This window comes from Prionailurus bengalensis, chromosome B1, assembly GCF_016509475.1.
Source record: "Prionailurus bengalensis isolate Pbe53 chromosome B1, Fcat_Pben_1.1_paternal_pri, whole genome shotgun sequence".
Lineage (NCBI taxonomy): Eukaryota > Metazoa > Chordata > Mammalia > Carnivora > Felidae > Prionailurus > Prionailurus bengalensis.
In genome coordinates, this window is record NC_057344.1 from 165,603,530 (window position 1) to 165,627,803 (window position 24,274).

The following is a 24,274-nucleotide window of genomic DNA, read 5'->3' on the forward strand; positions in this document are numbered from 1 at the left end:
CACAGAGCCCGATGTGGGCTCGAACTCACAAACCACGAGATCATGACCTGAGCTGAAGTCAGATGCTTAACTGGCTGAGCCCCCCAGGAGCCCCATAGGTATGTCTCTTTTTAAATGTTTATTTTGAGCGAGAGAGAGCGAGAGTGAGCGCGAGGGGGCGAGCCTGCCTGTGGGGGAAGGGCAGAGAGAGGGAGAGACAGAAGAATCCCAAGCAGGCCCTGTGTTCTCAGTGCAGAGAGGGCCCCAACCCAGAGCCACAAGGCCTGACCTGAGCTAAAATCAAGGGTTGGAGGCTTAACCGACTGGGCCACCCAGGAGCCCCGGGCATGTCTCTTTTAGAATGCGTTAGGAAGGTTGAACCATCTACCTGCTGACCCTTCTACCTGGAATGCCTGCTTGCTCCAGGTGATACCACTGATGCTTCTCAGGGCCTTTTGCCCAGCAATATTTAAGTAAACATTTTCAAGGCCTGTGAAAATCTTGGATCCAACAGGTTTGCCCCATCCCCTCCCTTAAACTCTCAAAATGAAACTCCTTCTCTTAAGTTTCTCATAAATTCCTCCGTGTCTGGGTGGAACTAGCAGAATTCTAGGCAGGATCTTTAAAGTCTCCTTGTATGTTACTCTAGGTCTTAAATTTCCCTGGGAGGGAGCTCCATTGCCAATATTCATTCCCTACATGCAACACACACAGGAGCTGGAATATGAGTGAGGGAGGTTGACCAACTTCTAAGCTCCATGGGTTCTTCCTATACTTTTTCTGCACCCTCTCTAGGTTTGATGAGTGTTTCTATGTTGGATTTGGTGATGGGGAAGGAACTGGCTTCTCTGAATGCATTTGCTTTCTAATTCACTTTTTGGGTGGGGTAGTGGGGAGCTCACAACTGGACATTCCTTTTAAACTTAGAAAGCTATAATTTAGCATCTTTATTCTCACATCCAGAACTGACCACTGCTTTGACACTTTCCAGAAGGTGGCTCTTGTCTTGCAGCCCTTGGAAGAGAGAGATCATAGGTAATGGTGTGGGGAATAAAATACATAGACTAACACCTCACAGAATCATCCCACCACAGAGCTCATGAATATTACGTTTCACAGGATGAAATGGTTATGTTGTAATAAGTGAAAATAATAGGAAAATGTATTTTCCCCATGACTAAAGCTATATGAAATTACAGTGTCTGTATAGGAAATAAGACAAGATGAGGAATACTAAATTGCTAATCTTGGTTACCTCTAGAGCTCTGGGATTATGCATGAGATTTTATCTCTATATTAGCCAAAATGCTTGTAATCACTTTGATAAATAGGAAAAAATAAATTTACCAAAACAAATAGAGAAATGTCTTTCATTGCTTGTTGGTACATTTCCTTGAATGGACCTTGCATGATCAAGAAATAACCTACATTTATATATAAAGATCCCATCCTCCTGTGGTAAGCTACTGTAGTGTTTTAATAATCTTCTTGGTTAGAAGTCTTCCTTCTATCTGTCATTGAATGTCTTCTGCTACATTATGATAATTATTATTATAGTGTCTCTGGCTAAAATAAAGTTGGAGTTTGTTGTTTAGCTAATGTTACCACCATGGTTAACCACAAAAGAAAAGTGTCTTTATGTATTATATGTAACAGTATGTTGGTTAAACTATTCGTTGTTTATTGAAAGCATTACAAACTGTGTAAACGTCTGTCATAACGTATCATAATATAGTGGAATAAATGTGAGCAGGAATGAAATCACTTATCTGTGTGTTCTCAGCATCTACCAGACTTACAGCACATAAGAGGGACTCCCAACAAAGGATTGTTAAATCAACGGATTAAATTAAAAAAAATTTAAGTTATGATCATTTCCTCAGAATATAAATGATCGGGGGTGGGGCGCCTGGGTGGCTCAGTCGGTTAGGCGTCCGACTTCAGCTCAGGTCATAACCTCACAGTTGGTGGGTTCCAGCCCCACCTCAGGCTCTGTGCTGACAGCTCAGAGCCTGGAGCCTGCTTTGGATTCTGTGTCTCCTCCTCTCTCTGCCCCTCCCATGTTTATGCTCTGTCTCTCTCTGTCTCTCAATAATAAATAAACATTAAAAAAAAAAATACATATATATATATAAATGATCAGAAATACCTTGATTTTTGAAAAATCTCTGGAAAAATCCAGATCAAGACTTTCATTAGATATTTTTGAAGAAAATTATCCTCAACTACAATAGAAGGGGTTTTGCCTGGACGGCCTCTAAGTCTTTCACCGTCTATTAAAGTGTATAATTCTCCAATTTTATGACTCATTGGACTATAAATGCCAAAATATTCAAAACTAGTTATTTTTCATTTTTAAATATTGTTTCCTTTATTTTAAGAAAAACATATTAAAAAATAAAAAAAAGAACTGGCATAGTTAGGCCAGACCTATATATATTTTTTTAATTTTTTTTTTTAACACTTATTTATTTTTGAGACAGAGAGAGACAGAGCATGAACGGGGGAGGGTCAGAGAGAGAGGGAGACACAGAATCTGAAACAGGCTCCAGGCTCTGAGCGGTCAGCACAGAGCCCGACACGGGGCTCGAACTCACGGACCGCGAGATCATGACCTGAGCCGAAGTCGGACACTTAACCGACTGAGCCACCCAGGCGCCCCCAGACCTATATTTTCAATGGGAACAGAGCTGAGCAGATTCAGACAGCAGAGCTGTGTGACTAAACAATCCTCGCTCAACATGGCAGAATGGAGTCTATTTTACATGTAGAAAGGATAATTTTTTAAAAAACAGCTTTATGCTTTAAACAGTCTTTTCACACTCCATATTGACTGTGCACATGGCTTGAAATAAAATAGAATTAGAGTATGGTAGAAATACTACAGGGCAGCTCATTGACAATCAACAACTTTGAAATCTTGGATTGTAAAATCACAGAATTTACCTGGAGAAGGAGGAAAAAATAAAATCCATTATCAAGCAAAGTGCTTTTCAGCCTCTGGTCCAGAATTTTGTGTAGTTTCAAGCAATGGCCCAAAGAAGTAGCAATTCAGACCAAAGTGAATCCCACCAGGTCTGTTCCAATTTGAAGTCTCCGGTTTTTTTTTTTTAATTTTTTTTTTCAACGTTTATTTATTTTTGGGACAGAGAGAGACAGAGCATGAACGGGGGACGGGCAGAGAGAGAGGGAGACACAGAATCGGAAACAGGCTCCAGGCTCTGAGCCATCAGCCCAGAGCCCGACGCAGGCTCGAACTCACGGACCGCGAGATCGTGACCTGGCCGAAGTCGGACGCTTAACCGACTGCGCCACCCAGGCGCCCCTGAAGTCTCCGTTTTAAAGTGGGGGTAATCAACCCCTAGTCTGGAGTTCCTGAAATATCCCTGAGCAGGTTGTGGGTAGTTTTAGGGTCAACTACGGAATCTCATTCAGTCTAAGATGACTAAAGTTCCCTTAATATTATGAGCTCAGGTTGTAAAAAATTCAATGGCAGTATTTCCCAAAGTGTAATGGCTAGTGTATTTAAAGTAATGCCATTTTCCCTGCCCACTTCTCTGTGAATGTACTACCATGGTATGCTCTGGTCCCATGCTGTCCAATATGTGGCCATTAAGTACATATGGCTACTGATTACCTGTAACTGGCTAATCCAAACTGGATGTTCTGTAAGTGTAAAATAAACACCGAATTTTGAAAGCTTAGTACAAAAAATAATGTGTATGGAAACCAATTTGACAATAAATTTCATATTTAAAAAAACCAAAAAATAATGTAAAATATCTCACTAATACTTTTTTGTATAATTATATGTATAAATGACCATATTGTGGATAAACTCAGTTAAATAAGACACACATACACACAGGAATGCTACTCAGCCATAAAAAAAGAATGAGATATTGTCCTTTGTGACAACATAGGTGGACCTGGTATTATGCTAAGTGAAATAAGTCAGGCAGAGAAAGAAGACACCACATGATTTCACTTATATGTAGAATCTAAAAAACAGAACAAATGAATAAACAAGTGAAAAACAGACCCTTAGAAACAAATCAAGCTGGTGGTTGTCAAAGAGGAGATGGGGGGATGGGGAAAATAGAAGAAGGGAACTAAGAGGTACAAATTTCCAGTTATAAAATAAATAAGTCTCAGAGATGAAAAGTACAGCACAAGAAATATAATCAGTCATACTGTAATAATGTCACATGGTGACAGGTGGTATCTACATTTATGGTGAGTGAGCACTGGGTAATGTATAGACATGTTGAATCATGTTGTACACCTGAAACTTATATAACATTGTATATTAATTATACTTCAGTGAAGAAATGAGATATATTATTAACCTCAACTTTGCCTATTTCTTTTCACCGTCTTTCGAAGAGGCTATTAAAACATTTTCCTTTATGTGTGGTCTACATTTGTGGTGTACATTATATTTCCCCCTGACCGTGCTGCTCTGGACAGACAGCACCTGCAAAAGCTCCTGTCCATCCCAACTTTCCACTCCCACAGCATGCTGGGAGTTGTACCTGGGACCACTAGAGAAGGCTCTGGCTCAGGTAGAATGAAGAGAATTTATCTGATGGCCAACAGCAGGGGGAAAGCCCAGTGCTGGGTGCTCCGGTTGAGTCTGGGGCTGAGAGCAGATGAAATAGAGGGAGAAGATAACACATCTTTGCACTTTGTTTCCTTAAGTAGATTTATCTCAGCGAGTAAATTAAAAAAAAAAAAAAAAAAAACCATGTCAGTACAATTAGGTCTGTGGATGTGTGTATATGGCCACTGAAGTTTGTTTTTTACATCAAGGTGACTGTTTACTTAAGATTCTTTGAATAAAAGCATTGATACACACACACACACACACACATATAATTATTATTATTTGCTGGTTTTTATTGTGAATTCTTAACTTTTCTATTTCATACAGCATGGGGTTCATTATCTCCATCACATCAGGAGAAGCTAGCTTTGGGCCATTCAAGGAAGGAGAGGAGCTAGTTAACTAGGCTGTCCCACACTGTTTTTCTCTAACATTATCTCTAACATTATATGTAACAGCAGTCACATTCTCCGGTTGCATTCCTTGGACTCGTAATCAAAGTGCCTGCACTTAGGACCTGTGTGAGGAGTTGGTAATATGTATGCCAAGCTGTACTTTTCAATGTTTCTATCAGCCCCTGAGCACTCCAGTTGCATTATTATATGAAAGGTGTTTAAGAACTTCCCGTAGGGTACAAGAGGGGCACCGGGGTGGCTCAGTCAGTTAAGCGCCCAACTTCGACTCAGGTTATGATCTCACTGGTCGTGGGTTCAAGTCCTGCATCAGGCTCTGTGCTGACAGCTCAGCGCCTGGAACCTGCTTCGGATTCTGTGTCTTCCTCTCTCTGCCCTCCCCCACTCACTCTCTCTCTCTCTCTCTCTCTCTCTCTCTCTCAAGAATAACAAAACATTTAAAAAAATTAAAAAGGGTACAAGAATTCTACTAAAGATTTTTTTTTCTGTTAAAGTTCACAATGCAGGAAATTATAAAGGGCAGAAAAACAGCCTGAGAATGAAGGCAGTTTTGAAAACAGCTGAGTTCATTAACCATCTTCCACCAAGAGAAGTTTTTTATTCACTTGCTTGGTCATTTGCACCCAGCTAGGTGCAAATTGAAGGTATACAGTAGGTGCTAATCTTGCAAGCAGTTAAGAAGAAACCTTGGTATAATGTTATATGTTCATTATAACAATAAATAAGAAGAGGAAACGGGACAGCTTCTAGTATGTATCTGAAAATTTCAAAACGAAGAACCTCAAAATTAGCAAAGAAGGAAAGAAATTTCTCTTAAAGGAGAAAGATGTTTCTTTTTATCTCTTAGAAAAGATCAAGAGGTCTGCTATCAATTCGAGCAGACTCCCTAATAAGTAACAACAATGTGCCTGCCTGGCCAAATTTTCCTATGGGCTTTGTTCCCGCTATTGTTTAGAAGCCAAGAATTAAGTTGAACTGAAAAAGCCTAGCTTGTTTTCAGTCATCATGTTGTGTTATCAATGTTATGAAATAACACACAATGTTAGAAAAACAAGTACAGTAAAAGGGAGTTCTTTATAACTGCTTTATTTCTGTATTTAAACCAGTTCTTGGGGAAAAGGGAACAGATGAGGCAAAAATGTTTCTCCTATTTTATTAATACGTGTAGTACAAAATCCTTTTAGTGTGGAACTCATTTGGCGGAGCACCTCTGAGAGGAAACCTCTGGGAGATGGTGTAGGACATGCCTTGATCTCAGTTTCTTATATAACCAGTTGCAGCTATTAGGGACCCCATGACACCAGGGCATAAGACATCATAGTCCTTATTTTTCTAAACCAAATGTCATCAGCTTTGAGCTCTCATCCATGTACCGAGCAGGAAATCAAATCTCAGCTACTGTTCAAGCCCTTGTCCTCCCTTCCACAGAATCATACAAGAATCACAGGCTAACACTGCCCCACTTTGAGAGGAGGCCTATACTTAGTCCTTGGATATTGACTTCATTCCCACTGTCCATTCAAAGGATTGGAGGTTGAAAAATTCATATAGACATCAGATATTGTCCCCCATTTGTTGAGAGTTGCTTTATTAGTCTATTTGGGCTGACAAAAAATACTACAGACTGGGTGGCTTAAACAACAGAAATATATCTTCTCACAGTTCTGGAGGCTGGACATCTAACATCAAGGTGAGAGTTAGCATGGTTTCTCCTGAGGCCTCTCTCCTTGGCTTATCCACAAGCACCTTCTCGCTGTGTCTCCATCTGGTCTACTCTCTGTGCACACATGCTCCTGGTTTCTTCCTCTTCTTACAAGGACACCAGTCCCACCGGATTAAGACTACATTTATGGGGCGCCTGGGTGGCTCAATCAGTTGAGCGTCCGACTTCAGCTCAGGTCATAATCTCGCCATCTGTGGGTTCAATCCCTGGGTCGGGCTCTGGGCTGACAGCTCAGAGCCTGGAGCCTGCTTCTGATTCTGTGTCTCCCACTTTCTCTGCCCCTCCCCCACTCACACTCTGTCTCTCTCAGTCTCGAAAGTGAATAAATGTTAAAAAAAAAAAAAAAAAAGACATTTACGACCAAAACTTAATTACTTTCTTATAGGCCCTAATTCCAAATACAGTCACGTTGGGGGTTAGGACTCCAACCTATGAATTTTGGGGAGGAGGAAAAGACACAATTTAGTCCATAACAGTTGCCCTTGAAGGAGTTAACTGGAGGCCCAGGGGTTAGTGTAAGGGATTGGGAATTCAGACTTGGATGAATTCAGAGGTGAGGAGGAAAGGGTGTGAACTGGGATCTGAGAGGTTTCTGCTTTCACCTTCTTCCTTCTTAATTCAAAGCTGGATCGTATCTCTCCATCTAAAGCCAGCTAGGTTAATCCTTTTCAACCGGCCAGAAACACAGCCAATCTTCACTTTTCTCTCAAGTGATTCTGTGTTTTCTGTGTTTTTAAAGACCTTTTCCTTTCCCTTCTTTTCCCTTCTCACCGCCTCCCCTCCCTTCCTCCCTTCCTCCTATCTTCCTTCTTTCCTTCCTCCCTTCCTTCCTTCCTTCCTTCCTTCCTTCCTTCCTTCCTTCCTTCCTTCCTGGGATGGGTGTCGTAGGATAGGGTGGATATTCATCAGACTGAAGACAAAGATTTTAGTGCCAGTGGTTTATTTGGGAGGGGATTCCAGAAAGCACTCATAAAGAAAGAGGCATGAAAGTTTGCATGATTAAAGAGTTATTAGTGAGCAGATTATCACTGAGGGTAACTGGGCCTCAATCCTGTTGGGATCCATGGTGAACATGACCCAGAGTTGTCCCATCCAAGGGCAGGGGAACTGGGGTATTTTTTCCTCCACTTCTCATTCATCACTGGCTGGTGGCAGCTCCCTGGGGATGTTACCTGACCTGGCATTTCTGGCCTGCTCCCTATAGAAGAGCCAAGAAAAAGCTCTTAGGCAGAAGGTGCCTGACAGTGACCTTGTTCTTCTAGAGGAAAGGGCAGGGGATATATGAGGGACACTGACAGCTACTACAGTGGGGTGAGGCAGGGAAAGTAGAGTGACAGCAGGTAGTTTGTAAGAGGGACGAACTAAGTAATTCAGCAGAACTGGCCCAGAGAAAGATTTTATTTTTTAAAAAATCAATAAATATGCTGCAATATTAGCAGTACCTATCTTTATTTGCTTTGTTATAGTTACTTTAAAAATATTCTACAATTCAGGGGCACCTGGGTGGCTCAGTGGGTTAAGCATCTAACTTTGGCTCAGGTCACGATTTCACAGTTTTGAGTTCGAGCCCCACATCAGGCTCTCTGCTGTCAGCACAGAGCCTGCTTTGGATCCTTTCTCTGCACCTCCCCTGCTCGCGCACTCTCTCTTTCAAAAATAAATAAACATTAAAAAAAAAAAAAAAAGAAAACAATATTCTACAATTCAAACGCCATGTTAATTCCAATGGTTCTTCTTTGTTAGGTTTAAATCAATGTAATTTTACTATATTTTCCCTCTTTCCATGGCTTTTTCATTTTGCAGGCACAGAATAATGCTGTATGCCAGCCTCTAAAACTTAAATGTCTACAGGACCTGGTGGTAACATCCATGGGTGAAGTGAGCTGAGAGTAATAAAACGGAGTCTATTGAAAAGAGAGTAGGGGGCATTGTGATAAATGCACAACAATGCTCTGCCTGAAGGGGGCAGCAGCTACTGATCCTCAGGCAACTGCTGCAGAGTAGGAATGAGGATGTGATTTCAAGGAAAGCTGAGAAGCCGGAATATGCCAAGTTGCCTGATTATTAGCGTGGTGGTTAAGATCATAGACTCTGAAGGTGAATCACAGTCCTACCAGTTACGTAACTTTGGGCAAGTTATTCAACTATTCTTGAACCCTCAGTTTTTTCATCTCTTGAATGGGACTAAAGATTGAACTAAAACCAGAAATAGACAAGATTGCTTAGCTCACGCTCTAATTGAAACCCATTGTTCTAGGGGCGCCTGGGTGGCGCAGTCGGTTAAGCGTCCGACTTCAGCCAGGTCACGATCTCGCGGTCCGTGAGTTTGAGCCCCGCGTCAGGCTCTGGGCTGATGGCTCGGAGCCTGGAGCCTGTTTCCGATTCTGTGTCTCCCTCTCGTTCTGCCCCTCCCCCGTTCATGCTCTGTCTCTCTCTGTCCCAAAAATAAATAAAAAACGTTGAAAAAAAATTAAAAAAAAAAAAAAAAAGAAACCCATTGTTCTAAATTCTCATCACACTTTCTTGAGGCATTGAGGAGGTTTGGCAATGATTGGATCTTTCCAACCTCCAGGCCAAAAAAGTCCTGACACCAACGGAATGCTTTAGAAGACCACACCCCCTTCCCTGTCCATGATCACTGCTGAACACATACCACCTCCCACCCATGATCACCTGTCTCTGTGTGTTCTTTTGCACGTACCCCTTCGACTTCTCCCTATAAAACTCTAGGTGTCCATCTTGCAGGCAGAGAGGTCAGTTGCTAAAGCTTGAATCTGCCACCTCCCTTGGCTGCTGGCACCCTAAATAAATTTCTCTCTTTCTCTTTTCCAAACCCTCATCTTTTGATTTATCTCTTGTGATGAGTTTATCCAAGTTTGTTCGGCAATAGTGTTGGCAAATCTAGCCAGGAGCTGTTTTCACCTTGTCCGGCTCCCTAGGGATTTCAGCAGGAGGTGGCATCAGTGGTCAGCATGTCAGGGTTTACCTCTCTCTTGAGATCAGTAATGTTTACAACACAGGGTTGTTGGCAGGATTAAATGGATCGAGTGCTGAGAACCATACTTAGCATTAAATGCTCAATAATTGTTGGCTACTGTCATTATCAGCTGTTAATTAAGATTTTAATTCAACTTTTAATTTTGAGTTAATTATAGATTCATATGTAGTTATGGGACAAAACTATAAAGAGATTTCATATTTCCCAGTTTCCTCCATTGGTAACATCTTGCAAAACTGTATAGTAAAATATCACAAGCAGGATTCTGATGTTGATACAATCAATACAGTATTTCCATCTCCATGAGGATCCCTAGTATTGTCCCTTTATAGCCATATCTATGGTGTTCTGCCCATCTCCCTTATTAATACCTAGTAACCACTAATCCGCTCTCCATTTCTACAGTTTTGTTATTTCTAGAATGTTATATAAATGGAATTATATACTATGTAATCATTTTTATTGGCTCTTTTCACTCCGCATAATTTTCTGGAGATTTATCCAGATTGTTGGGTGTATCAGTTGAGTGTATCATTGGTTTCTTTTTGTTGCTATTAGTATGATGAACTACAGTTTAACTATTTTTACCTGCTGAAGGACATAGGGTTTTCCCAGGTTTTGACTATTATAAAGAAAGCTACTATAAACTTTGAGTATAGGTTTTTGTGTGAACTTAAGTTCTCATTTCTCTAGGACAAATGCCTAAGAACAATTGTTGGGTCATAGGATAGTTGAAGGTTTGATTTTTAAAGGAGCTGCCAGACCATTTTCCTGAATAGCTCTAACATTTTACATTCCCAATCACAGTGTATGAGTGATCAAATTTCTCTCCATCGTTACTTGCATTTGATGTTGTCATTATGTTTTATTTCAGCCATTCTGATAGTTGTTTAGTGATATCTCATTGTAATTTTTATTTGCATTTACCAAGCATTGAATCATGTTGAAGATCTTTTCATGTGTTTATTTGCTATCTGTATATGCCGTTCAGTGAAATATCTCTTCATGTCTTTTGCCCATTTTTTTCTTTTTTAAGGAGAGACAGAGTACGAGCAGGGGAGGGGATCGGAGAAAGGGAGACACAGAATCTGAAGCAGGCTCCAGACTCTGAGCTGTTAGCATAGAGCCTGATGCAGGGCTTAAACTCATGAGCCATGACATCATGACCTGAGTAGAAGTTGGACGCTGAACCCACTGTGCCACCCAGGCGCCCCTCCATTTTTCTAATTGGATTGTTTTTTTTTTTGTTGTGCTGTTGAGTTTTGAGAGCTCTTTATATAGCCTAGATACTAGATACTAGTCTTTATCAGATACATAGTTTGTACATAATTTCTCTCAGTCTGCAGCCTTTTTATCCTCTTAACAGGGACTTTCACAAAGCAGAAGTTTTATTTAATTGAGACATAATTCACATAACTTAAAATTCACCATTTTAGGGGCACTTGGGTGGCTCAGTCGGTTGAGCATCCGACTTCGGCTCAGGTCATGATCTCGCGGTCCGTGAGTTCGAGCCCCGCGTCGGATTCTGTGCTGACAGCTCGGAGCCTGGAGCCTGTTTCAGATTCTGTGTCTCCCTCTGTCTCTGACCCTTCCCCATTCATGCTGTCTCTCCCTGTCTCAAAAATAAATAAACGTTAAAAAAATAAAATAAAATAAATCACCATTTTAAACTGTAGACTTCAGGGTTCTTTAAAATTGTATACACGATGGTTGTATAACCATTACGACCATCTAATTCCCCAACATTTCCATCACCCCGAAAAGAAACCCCATTCCTATTAGCAGTTAGCCCTAAAATCCCTTCCTCCCTCTATCCCCTGGCAAGCACTAATCTCTTTTCTGTCTCTATGGGTTTCCCTATGCTGGACATTTCATATAAATGAAATGAGTACAGCATGTGGCCTTCTGTGCCTGGCTTCTTTCACTTAGCATCATGTTTTCAAGGTTCATCCATGTTGTAGTGTATATCAGTCCTTCATTTCTTTTAATGGTAGAATAATAATCCACTGTGTGTGTGTGTGTGTGTGTGTGTGTGTGTATATATATATATATTTTTTTGTTTGTTTGTTTGTTTATCTGTTTATCAGCTGATGGACATTTTGGTGGTGTTCATTTTTTCGCTATTTGAATAATACTGCAATGAGCATTTGTAGACATGTATTTGAGTACTTGTTCTCAATTCTTTGGGGTATACACCTAGGAGTGGAACTGCTGTCTCATATCTTAATTATATGTCCAACTTTTTCACTTTAAAATGTTTTGCACAGTACAAAATTTTTGCCCTTGTTTTTCAAATACTGAAGCAGTCTTACAGTTCTGGAACAAACCCCACTTGGTCATAGTGTATAATTCTTTTTAACTGAGTTCTATTTAATATTATTTTGCTAAAAATTTTAATGTCAGGGGCACCTGGTGGCTCAGTTGGTTGAGCATCAACTCTTGGTTTTGGCTCAGGTCATGGTCTCATGGTTCATGGGTTCAAGCCCCATGATGGGCTCTGTGCTGCAGTGTAGAGCCTGCTTGGGACTCTCTCTCCCTGTCTCTCTGCCCCTCCACCCTGTGTCTCTCTCATTCTCAGAATAAATTTAAAAAAAAATTAAAAAAAATTTATGTCTATATTCATGAAGAATATTGGTCTGCAGTTTTCCTTTCTGGGACTGTTGTTCTCTGGTTTTGGCATTAGGGTAATACTAGCTTTATAAAATGAATTGGGAAGGGTCCTTTCTTCTTCTATTTTCTGGTGGACATTGTGAAGAATTAAATGTTAATTCTTTAAACATTTGTTAGAATTTTCCAGCAAAACCATTTGGTCTGAAGATTTCATTTGGGGGAGTTTTATTTTTAATTAATTAATTAACTTATTTTTGAGAGAGAGAGAGAGAGGGCGCAGTAAGTGAGGGTGAAGAGAGAAAGGGAGAGAGAGAGACAATTCCCTGAGGGAGAGAGAGAGAGAGAGAGAGAGAGGGAGAGGGAGAGAAAAGCGGGGCTCACCCAAAGTGGGCTGGTGCTCAGGAACCTGAGATCATGACCTCACCCAAAGTCAGATGTTTAAATGACTGAGGCACCCAGGTGTTTAGGGAGTTCTAAAATTACATCTTCAGGGGCGCCTGGGTGGCTCAGTCGGTTAAGCAGCCGACTTGGGCTCAGGTCATGATTTCGAGGTCCGTGAGTCCGAGCCCCGCGTCAGGCTCTGTGCTGACAGCTCAGAGCCTGGAGCCTGTTTCAGATTCTGTGTCTCCCTCTCTCTGACCCTCCCCCGTTCATGCTTTATCTCTCTCTGTCTCAAAAATAAATAAACATTAAAAAAAATTTTTTTTAAATTACGTCTTCAGTCCTTAACAGTTACAGGTTTTCCCACTTATTTCATACTGGGTGAGTTGTAGTCATTTGTACTTTTTAAGGATTAGTCTATTTCAAATAAATTGTCAAATTTATGTGCGTTGAAAAAAAATTTGTAATTATGTAATGGTGATGGATGTTAATTAGACTTTTTGTGGTGATAATTTTACAATATATACAAATACCGAGTCATTCTGTTGTGTACCTGCAACGAATATTCAATTATTTTTCAAAGAAAAATTATATGTATAAATTTGTTTGTAATGTTCATTTATCATTTTTTAATTTTTAATTTTTTTGAAAATTTTGTGTTGAGAGAGAGAGACAGGGGAGAGGGGCAGAAGGAGAAGGAGAGGGAGACACACAGAGAGAGAGAGAGAGAGAGAGAGAGAGAGAGAATCCCAAGCAGGCTCCACACAGCATAGTGCCTGGTGTGGGGTACCATCTTTTTGATGTTGGAATGCTGTGTAATGATTCTGCCCTGTTTCATTCCTGATACTGGTAACTTCCATCTTTTCTACTTATCTTTGAGTTTTCCTAGGTGTTTGTCAATTTTATAATCTTTCTAAAGAACCAGCTCTTTCATTGATTTTCTCCATTGGTTTTTGGTTTTCAATTGCATTGATTTCTACTTTTGTTTTTATTATTTGCTTCCGTTTGCTTTGGATTTATATTGCTCTTCTTTTTCTAGGTTCTTAAAATGGGAACTTAGATTATTGATTTGAGAATTTTCCTATTTCCTAATGGATGCATTTACTGCTATAAATTTCTCTGTCTGCACTGTTTAGCTGTGTCCCACAAATTTTGAAATGTTGTCCCACAAATTTTGATATGTTGTTTTATTCCACTTAGATCATTTTTTGTTTTCCCTTACGATTTCCTCTTTGATACATGAATTATTCACAAATGCATTGTTTAGTTTCCTGTTTGTTTGGAGATTCGCCTGGTATCTTTCTGATACTGATTTCTGGTTTAATTTTATAGTGTTCAGAACATATTCTGTATGAATTCAATTGTTTTGAATTTGTTGTGGTTTGTTTTATGGCCCAGGACATGATCTACCTTGGTACATGTTCCATGGACACTTGAAAAGGATGTGTATTCCACTATAGGGTGGAGAATCCTGCCAAGTGTCAATTAGATCCTGTAGGTTGATGGTGTTGTTGGGAATTTTTCTATATCCTTGCTGGTTTTCTGTCTACTTGTTCTATCAATTGTTGAGAAAGAGGTGTCTTTACAATTCCAATTTAAATATAGTAATTTTGAGGGGCACCTAGCTGGCTCAGTTGGAGGAGCGTGTAACTCTTGATCTCAGGGTTCTGAGTTTGAGCTCCATGTTGGGTATAAAGACTACTTAAATAAATAAAACTTAAAAAAAAACCACCTATCATAAAAAATTTTAAAAAATATAGTAATTTTGAGTATAAATTTCTTTGTATAGCTTTTTTTTAGTGGGTGCTCTAGGTTTTACATTATATATATATATACACACATTATATATATATACATTATATATACATTATGTGTATATGTACATTATATACATATATATGTATATACATATATATGTATATTATATATACATTATGTTTATATGTACATTATATACATACATGTGTATATACATATACACACACACACACACACACACATATGTTTATATATATACACATACCAGCTTCTACTGGTATCATTATCAGTTTGAAGAAAATATAGAAACTTTATCTCCCTGGGACGCTGTTCAATTGGTTAAGCATCTGATTCTTTATTTTGGCTCAGGTCATGATCTCAGTTTGTGAGTTCGAGCCCCATATCAGGCTCCATGCTGACAGTGCAGAGCCTGCTTGGGATTCTCTCTCCCTCTCTCTCTTCCCTACCCCCTCTTTCACACACATTCTCTCTCAAAATAAATAAACATAAAAAAATAAAATAAACTTTAGCTCCCTTTACGTACATTTACCCTCTTTTATTTAAAATTGTCCTGGGGCGCCTGGGTGGCGCAGTCGGTTAAGCGTCCGACTTCAGCCAGGTCACGATCTCGCGGTCCTAAGTTCAAGCCCCGCGTCAGGCTCTGGGCTGATGGCTCAGAGCCTGGAGCCTGTTTCCGATTCTGTGTCTCCCTCTCTCTCTGCCCCTCCCCCGTTCATGCTCTGTCTCTCTCTGTCCCAAAAATAAATAAAAAACGTTGAAAAAAAAATTTTTAATTGTCCTAAATATTTCTTTCATATACTTTTACAACCATTTGGACAATGTTACAATTTTTGCTTCAACTATCCATTGTAATTTAGAAAAAGGAAGAGGAGAGGGAAAATCTATTGTCTTTACCAATATTTTTACTTACTGTGTTCTCTCTTCATCACTGATATTCCAAGATGTCTTCTTTTTCTGATTCCTTTTTGTTTGGAGAACTTCCATTAGCCATTCTTTTAGGGTGAGTTGGCTGATGACAAGTTATCTTAATTTTCCACTATCTGAGAACGACTTGATTCACTTTTTTTAAAGTTTGTTTATTTATTTTTTTAGTAATCTCTACACCCAACATGGGTTTCCATCTCACAACCCTGAGATCAAGAGTTGTATGCTCTTCCAACTGAGCCAGCCAGGCACCCCTCTCCTTCATTTTTGAAGGATATTTTTGGTGGGTATAGGATTGTAGGCTGGCTGGCCATTACTTTAACACTGAAAACTGTTGTGCTACTTCCTTCTTCACGGTTTCTGTTAAGAAATCAGCTGCCATTCGAATTGTTTTCCTTCCATAGGTAAGATGTTATGACTCACTGGTTTTAAGATTTTTTTTTGTCTTTAGTTTTTTTTTTTTTTTTTAATGTTTATTTATTTTTGAGACAGAGAGAGACAGCATGACCGGGGGAGAGTCAGGGACAGAGGGAGACACAAAATCTGAAACAATCTCCAGGCTCTGAGCCATCAGCACAGAGCCTGACGCGGGGCTTGAACTCACGAACCGTGAGATCATGACCTGAGCTGAAGTCGGACGCTTAACCGACTGAGCCACCCAGGCGCCCCTTGTCTTTAGTTTTAAGAAGTTTGACTATGATGTGTCTTAGCATGGATTTCTTTGCCTTTATCCTGTGTGAAGTTTGCTTAACTTCTCGATCTGTAGGTTTACAGATTTTGTAAAATATGGAAAGTTTTCAGCTATTATTTTTTCAGTGCTTTTTCAGCCCTGCTCTCTTTCTCCTCTACTAATACTCTGAAGACACAAGTGGAAGATCTTTTGTTATGGTCCCAGAGGATTGTTCATGGATTTGCTTTGTTTTGTTTTTGTTTGTTCAGACTGAGTAACTTCTATTGCTCTCTCCAGTTCACTGAATTCCTATATTTCATGCATCCTGCTGAAGTCTATCCATGGAGTTTTAAAACTTTAGGTTTTGTATTTTCAGTTCTAAAATTTCCATTTGGTGAATTTTTAGGTCTTCTACTTCTTTGCTGAGATTTTCTATATAAAAAAAATTTGTTTCAAGTGTATGTGTAACTGCTCATTGAATCAATTTTATGATGGGTGCTTTAAAATCTTTTTCACAAAATTCTAACCTCTCTGTAATCTTGGTGTTGGTGTCTATTAATTACCTTTTTTTAAAAATTCAGTTTGAGATCTTGTTTCTTGATATAGTAAGTTATTTCAATTGAAACCAGGACATTTGGGGAATTATGTTATGAGATTCTGGATTGTATTTAAGCCTTTGTTTTATCTGGCTTCTTCTGACACTACTTTGGCAGAGGAAGGTGGAGGGGCACTGTCTCTACCAGCTACCAGTTGGAGTTAGAAGTTCGGGTTTCCCACTCTTCCTCCATTGACAATCAAGGGAGGTGCTTCCCATTACTGCTAGGTGGGGTTGGAAGTTCTACTTCTCTCCTGGTTTTCAGTGACACCTCCCTGGCTGAGAGGGATAGGAATTTCCTGTTACTGCTCCCCACGTGACTTCCAGTGACACTACAGTGTGGGGATATGTGTGGTCTCAATAATTGGTTTTGTATTCTTGTTTGAATTTATTGTGTAAATCCATTTTGGTTTTAAATATGTATAAAATACTATATACATGAATAATGTATAACAAGTTTTATATTTACATATAGTTAAGTAAATTAGGATGAAAATGTTTTGTTTATAGTGACAAACTGGGCAAAGACATGAACAGACACATTTCTTTTTCTTTTTAAATGTTTTTATTTATTTTTGAGACACAGAGAGACAGAGCATGAATGGGGGAGGGGCAGATAGAGAGGGAGACACAGAATTGGAAGCAGGCTCCAGGCTCTGAGCTGTCAGCACAGAGCCTGACATGGGGCTCAAACCCACGAACTGTGAGATCATGACCTGAGCTTTAACCAACTGAGCCACCCAGGTGTCCCAACAGACGCTTTTCCATAGAAGACATCCAGATGGCTAACATTAAAGACTCTCAACATGAACAGATGCTCAACATCACTCATCAACAGGGAAATACAAATCAAAACCAAAATGAGATGTCACCTCACACCAGTCAGAATGGCTAAAATTAACAGATCAGGAAACAATAATGTTGGCAAGGATATGCAGAAAGGGGAACACTTTTGAACTGCTGGTGGGAATGCAAACTGGTGCAGTCACTCTGGAAAACAGTATGGAGATTCCTCAAAAAATTAAAAATAGAGGACCCTACAACCCAGCGATTGCACTACTAGGTATTTATCCAAGGATGCAAAAATGCTGATTCGAAGTGGCCCAGGCACCCCAATGTTTATAGCAGCACTATCAACAATAGGCAAATTATGGACAGAGCCCAAATGTCCACCAACTGATGAATAGATAAAGAAGATGTGGTATATATATATATATATATACAATGAAATATTACTCAGAGATGAAAAAGAATGAAATCTTGCCATTTGCAACAACATGGATGGAACTAGAGTATATTACGCTAAACGAAATGAGTCAGTCAGAGAAAGATAAATACGACATAATTTCACTCATATGTGGAATTTAAGAAACAAAACAGATGAACATAGGGGAAGGGAAGGAAAAATAAGATAAAAAAAAACAGAGAGGGAGGCAACCATAAGAGACTTTTGAATGCAGAGAACAAACTGAGGGTTTTTGGAGGGGTGGTGGGTGGGGGATGGGCAAAACGGGTGATGGGTACTAAGGAGGGCACTTGTGATGAGCACTGGATGTTATATGTAAGTGATGAGTCACTAAATTCTACTCACGAAACCATTATTACCCTATATGTTAATTAACTTAGATTTATTTATTTATTAACGTTTATTCATTTTTGAGAGACAGAGCGCAAATGGTGGAGGGGGCAGACAGAGAGGGAGACACAGAATCCAAAGCAGGCTGCAGGCTCTGAGCGGTCTGCACAGAGTCTGATGTGGGGGCTTGAACTCACGAACTGTGAGATCATGACCCGAGCCCAAGTCAGACGCTTAACTGACTGAGCCACCCAGGTGCCCCAACTAACTTGGACTTAAATAAAGTTAAAAAAAAAATGTTTTGTTTATAAGGGCTTTCTACTTTACTCCAGTTTGAGAAACACTGACGTGGGTGATAACATGGCCTGATGCCCAAATCAGGAGTCTCTGGAGATATTCCTATTTCTGCCCAGGTTGTTTCACCTACATGAAAAGACAGAAGGAGCTGGGGCCCTGACACTATGGACATCATGCCAGTGTGACACTGACTTTTTATAGACAAGGGAAAAGTAAACTCCTACTAAGGGCTCTATTAGTTTCCTACTGCTGCTGGAACATATTATCACAAACTTACTGCTTTACAACAACACAAATGTGTTCTCGTACAGCTCTAGAGGTCAGCAGTCCGAAAGCAGTTTCACTGGGCTAACATCAAGTTGTCAGTAGGGCTGGTTCCCTCTGGAGGCTCTAGGGCAGAATCTGTTTCCTTGCCTTTGTCAGCTTCTCGAAGCTGTCTGCATTCCTTGGCTTGCAGTCCCTTCATCTTCAAAGCAAGCCGTGTAGCATCTTCCAACCTCTCCCCTGCTCTCTGTCCTCTGTTTCTCTCATCACGTCCCCTTTTCTGACTCTGAAGCTCCTGCTTCCCTCTTGTAGGACTCTTGTGAGTCCTACACTGGGCTCATCTGGATAGTCCACAATAATCTACCTATTTTAAGATCCTTCACTTACTCACATCTACAATGTTCCTTTTATCATATAGGTTAACAGATTCCTGGGTTCTGGGGATTTAAGATGTGGACATCTCTGGGGGTCGTTATTCACCTACCAAGAGGGGATGCTGTTAATTTGAGGTTAACATTTTAAAACTAAAATTTTAAAGGACTGACCTTTTCACCAGAATGTAAGCTCCACCATAACATGGAGTTTGTCAGGACGGTTCACCAATGGTTTCTCGGCTTTCTGCTGACACAGTGATGGTCACATTTTCCCGACTGTCACTGTTGAGGAGGCAGCTAGGTAGAGAGCATTCTAGGCAGAAGAAACAGCAAGTGCAAGGCATCAGGGCAAAGTATACTTTTTATTCATACTTATAATAACATAACATTTGATATGACATAGCTCATTTTATCTCAATTCTCATGAACTATCAAGTCATGGATACACTGTACCCATTTTTCAATTAAAAATTTTTAAAAATGTTTATTTATTTTGAATTATTTTATGTTTATTTTTGAGAGAGAGAGACAGAGACAGAGACAGAGACAGAGACAGAGACAGAGTGAGCAGGGGAGGGGCAGAGAGAGAGGGAGACACAGAATCTGAAGCAGGCCCCAGGCTCTGAGGTGTCAGCACAGAGCCCGACGCGGGGCTCAAACTCACGAACTGTGAACTGAAGTTGGAGGCTTAACCGACTGAGCCACCCAGGTGCTCCTATACTGTACCCATTTGAAACACTATTTAGATCCTAATCCAAAACACAAACTGGTCAAACCCTGAGGGTTTCACTCCATATGTTTCTCATCTTTATCTTTGATTCTGTTTCTTCTGAATGTAAACTGGTTTTACATCTGTGCCTTCTTTTCTGACTCTGCAATTTAAAAAGTTTTTGCTTACTATTAAATCAACATAAAAACATTATACAAGGAATTGTTTTTTGTTTTTAAACCCATGATCCATGATTAAACCTTTATTTTCTCTGGCACACTTGCATGGTTTAAGCGTGCAAAATCCAGAGTCCTACTGCCTTATATTCACATCCTAGCTTTGCCACTCACTAGCTGTGTGACTTTGGGCAAATTACTTAGATCTTCTCTGCTTCAGTCTCCTCATCTGTAAAGCAGAAATAACAACTGTACCTACCTCACACAGCTGTTGTGAAAATTAGATGAATTAATCTAATGTACTGAAAACGGATCCTGGCACACAGGAACCCCTCAAAAACTATTAGTCACTTTTCTTATTTTCAACCCAACAATTTTCTATGCACATAATTTTTATTTAATTGCAATAATAAAACATAAAACAATCATAGGATACATAAAGCACTGTATTCTACTTTTTTCATTTAATGTTCATAAGTTTTCCTCTACATTCCTATATTATTAACTTAGATACTTTTTAAAAAAATTTTTATCCATTTATTTATTTTGAGAGAGAAAGAGACAGCACAAGTGAGGGAGGGGAAGAGAGAGAGGGAGAGAGAGAATCCCAAGCAGGCTTTGCACTACCAGCACAGAGTCCGATGCCGGGCTTGGTCCCACGAAGCCATGAGATCATGACCTGAGCCGAAACCAAGAGTTGGACACTTAACAGAGTGAGCCACCCAGGTGCCCCTAACCTAGATACTATTTTTAGTGACAGCCTGACATTCCATACTGTCGGTAGTTTTGGCTTAAACATTTCCTTGTTATTGGGCATTTAGTTATTGTATTATTTTTAGTTACGATCTCAAAATCATGCTTTGTATACGATGCTTTTTCTTTCTTTTGAATGATTCATTTAGCAACTGTTCCTAGGAGTATAATTCTTGATTTTGTGTCCAACATTTAAAACTCCATGGGGTGCCTGAGTGGCTCAGTTGGTTAAGTGTTCAACTCTTGATTTCAGCTCAGGTCATGATCTCATGGTTCGGCAGATGGAGCCCCATGTTGGGCTCTGCATTGACAGCATGGAGCCTGCTTGGGATTCTCTCTCTCTCTCTCTCTCTCTCTCTCTCTCTCTCTCTGCCCCTACACCCCTCCCCCACCCAATTAATAAATAAACTTAAAACTCCTTCTTACAGGAGATGTCTCAATGGCTCAGTAGCTAGAGCGTGCAACTCTTGATCTCAGGGTTGTGAGTTCAAGCTCCATGTTGGGTGTGGAGCATACTTAAATACAAAATACAAACAAAAACCCCACAAAACTCTTTCTTTCCTTCTACATAGTTCCAAAGAAGCAACTACTTTCAGTACGTGATGGAAAGAGAAGCAGACATATCATATAACCACAGTGAAGTCATTTTCATGTAGGAACAGACTCCTGATAAAGAACTGATAAGGTCTATAGTATTATCATCATTGTTTTCATCATTCATTCATTCAACAAACATGTGTTATTCATGTAGGGTGGGTCAGGTCCCTTGTGGGTAGGAAGAAAGTTATAAAAGAAAGCCAGAGACTTAAAAAAAAGAGTGATGAGCTCCAAATACAAACATTTTATTTATAAACCTTCCAATTCAGTGTCTTTTAATGCACAGTGTGGAATCTTTGTGCAAGTTAAAAAGAGGTATTTTCTTCACTCAAGGAACTAAAATTATGTTAACCCGATACTGGTCATCCAAACATACAAATTTTATAGAAGTCATGGGGATATCTTGTAAGAAGGAAGTCCTTGGCTGTAAGAAGTCTACATAAATGCCTTTGTTTTTTTTTTTGTACCTCAGCATTATTTTAAAATAAAGAAGACAGTAATGATGCGGTTGGAATCTTCTGTTTGGAAACAGAAGGAGGAAGTCTGAGTTATATAGGCTTCAACTTTGTTTTCTGTTTTCTATTAAAACTACTGAACTTTTCACATAAGAAATAATAGAGATTAAACTTTTTTTTTTTTAGCCCACCACATCCTGAGTTCAGTTTTACACCTTTTCATCAGTATAGCTAAAGTTCTATAAAAGCCTCTCTTGCTGTCTTTATCTCTGTTTCTTTTTATCAACACTCCACTGAAAACAACTGCCAGTACTCTATACTACATGCTTTGGGTATGATATACCTGTGGCAGCCACCTACCTAAATTGAGAACGTAATGAGTGTCTTTTTTTAGGCAACAGCAAAACATTATGGAAACTACCCCAACTATCACTGATAATGAATTCTGTTACTGGGATACTCTGTTCACAGGTCAGTTCTCCCTGGTTTTGAGAATTAAGACGGGTAATATAGACATTTTACTGTCTTTTTTATTTTTAAACTTTATGAAGGGGTAAGAAGGTTCTGGGTTTGTTGCCCTTTCAGTCAGAGTTCATCAACTTTGAAAATCTCATTTCCATTAAGTCAGAAATAGGAGCCAACAGAGTCACCTGGCGAGCACAGGCAAAGTGATTTGGAAATCAGTTTGTTTGGTCACCACGACATCAGTTAACCCCTTAAGACAGTGGCTTTCCTACCTTTGGGCGTCAGTCCATTTGATGGAAGTGTTAAGTGTGTGTGTGTGTGTGTATGAGTTTTTATTGGAGAAAACCAACCTTATTACTATAACAAATAATTATAACTCTCTTTCCACACACACACACACACACACACACACACACACACACACACACAATTTTTTTGTTCTGCTTTGTTTTGCATACAATTTCAGAAGGTTCCTTACGTCTGCTCCCTCAAAGAACACCTGCTCTGGAGGAAATTATGTTGACTAGTCAACAGTAGTTTCTGAGTGGGTAAGAGGCAGGAGAGATGGGGGCTGGGACGAAACAGTGGATCACAAAAGAGAAATTTTACTAGATTCATTCTGAGTGCAGGTCATTATGCTCAAGGCCCCCACAAGAGGGAGGGAGGATTTGGAACCAGAAGGCCTTGTGCTCTCTTCCCATCCCTCCCCTTTCCTAACTAATGACTTAGCCGAGTTATTAAACTTCCCAACCTTTAGGTTTTTTTGTATTTTTTTTCCCCCTGTAAAATGAAATCTTGTCAGACTTCTTAGGGTTTATTGAATGCTTGAAGGAGAGTCCCAGATAAGCATGAGCTTGTAACTATTAATGTACTTGCCTTCCCTTAGCTTCATCTTCAGGGTTGTCTGCCTGTCCCCTTGTTCAGCGCCCAGCTCCACTGTCACCTTCCCAGAGGAGTCTCCAGGACGACCAGGTGGAAAGTAGCCTCCCTCTCCCCATCACTCTCAATGCCACCACCCTGCTGTATGACTATAGTCAACACATCTCATATGTGCAGTGGTTTCATTTTGAACTTGCTTCTTGTCTTTTCTCCCCCCAAACTAGAATACAAGCTCCTTTGAGGGAAGAGCCCTCCTCTTGTTTTCCCCGGGCCTGTAACAGTTCCCTGCACACAGTGGACACTCAGATTCTGGTGTCAGGATGGCAGTGGTTTAGAGGGCAGACTCCAGAGGAGGACGATCTGGATTTAGATCCCAGCTTTTCAGCTTACTATGTTGAGCGACATGAGGTTGATTATGTAACTTCTCTGTGCCTCACTTGTAAAATGGGGGATTCTGATATAGCATATACTTTATAGAAATGTTAATACATGTAAAGTACCAAAACAGAGCCTGGCACACCGTAAGTCTTACATAGGTGCTGTTTTCTACTTTTCAGTGAGTGAGGCAAGTGTTAATACATTAACAGTCAATGCACGTGACCTTGTAAGTGTATCAGATGTGCTCCGATGCCTCAGGTTTGACAGAAAAAGACTTACTCTTTTCATAAAACTCTTGCTTCGCTCTACTGCACCGTGCCATCCACCTGGCCCGCCACCGCTTAGCGGAAGGGGAGGTGCGGTTCCTAGTTCCGACAGAGTCCCCAGTCACCCACAGGTGGCACTGCTCGGGGTTCTCCCGGGGCCGGGGATGTCCCAAACCTCGCGGGGCGTTTCTCCCGGCGTAGGAAGTCTGGGCCTAGGGAAGCCCAGCGCCGCGCTGGGGACACAAGGGACGCTCCTCCGACTTACCTGAAACTCCAGCTGGGTCTCAGGAGCCGGGACGCGCGTCCAACCCACTCCCGCCTCCAGTCTCAAAACCGCCCCAGGGCTCGTGGGAACCGGTTGCTGCGGGCAGAAGCGAGCGGGGGCGGAGCGAGCGGGGCGGGGCGGG

General features: G+C 40.4%; 1 long non-coding RNA gene across 1 annotated transcript; it reads right to left on the minus strand.

Annotated features, from left to right (window-relative positions):
* Window positions 1-4,226: 4,226 nt before the first annotated feature.
* LOC122478907 lies at window positions 4,227-24,256 on the minus strand. The gene is made up of 3 exons (XR_006296191.1): window positions 24,133-24,256; window positions 19,361-19,502; window positions 4,227-4,270 (listed from the first exon to the last, which is right to left on the minus strand). It is a non-coding gene; the product is annotated as an uncharacterized LOC122478907 (long non-coding RNA).
* Between the last annotated feature and the right edge of the window lie 18 nt (window positions 24,257-24,274).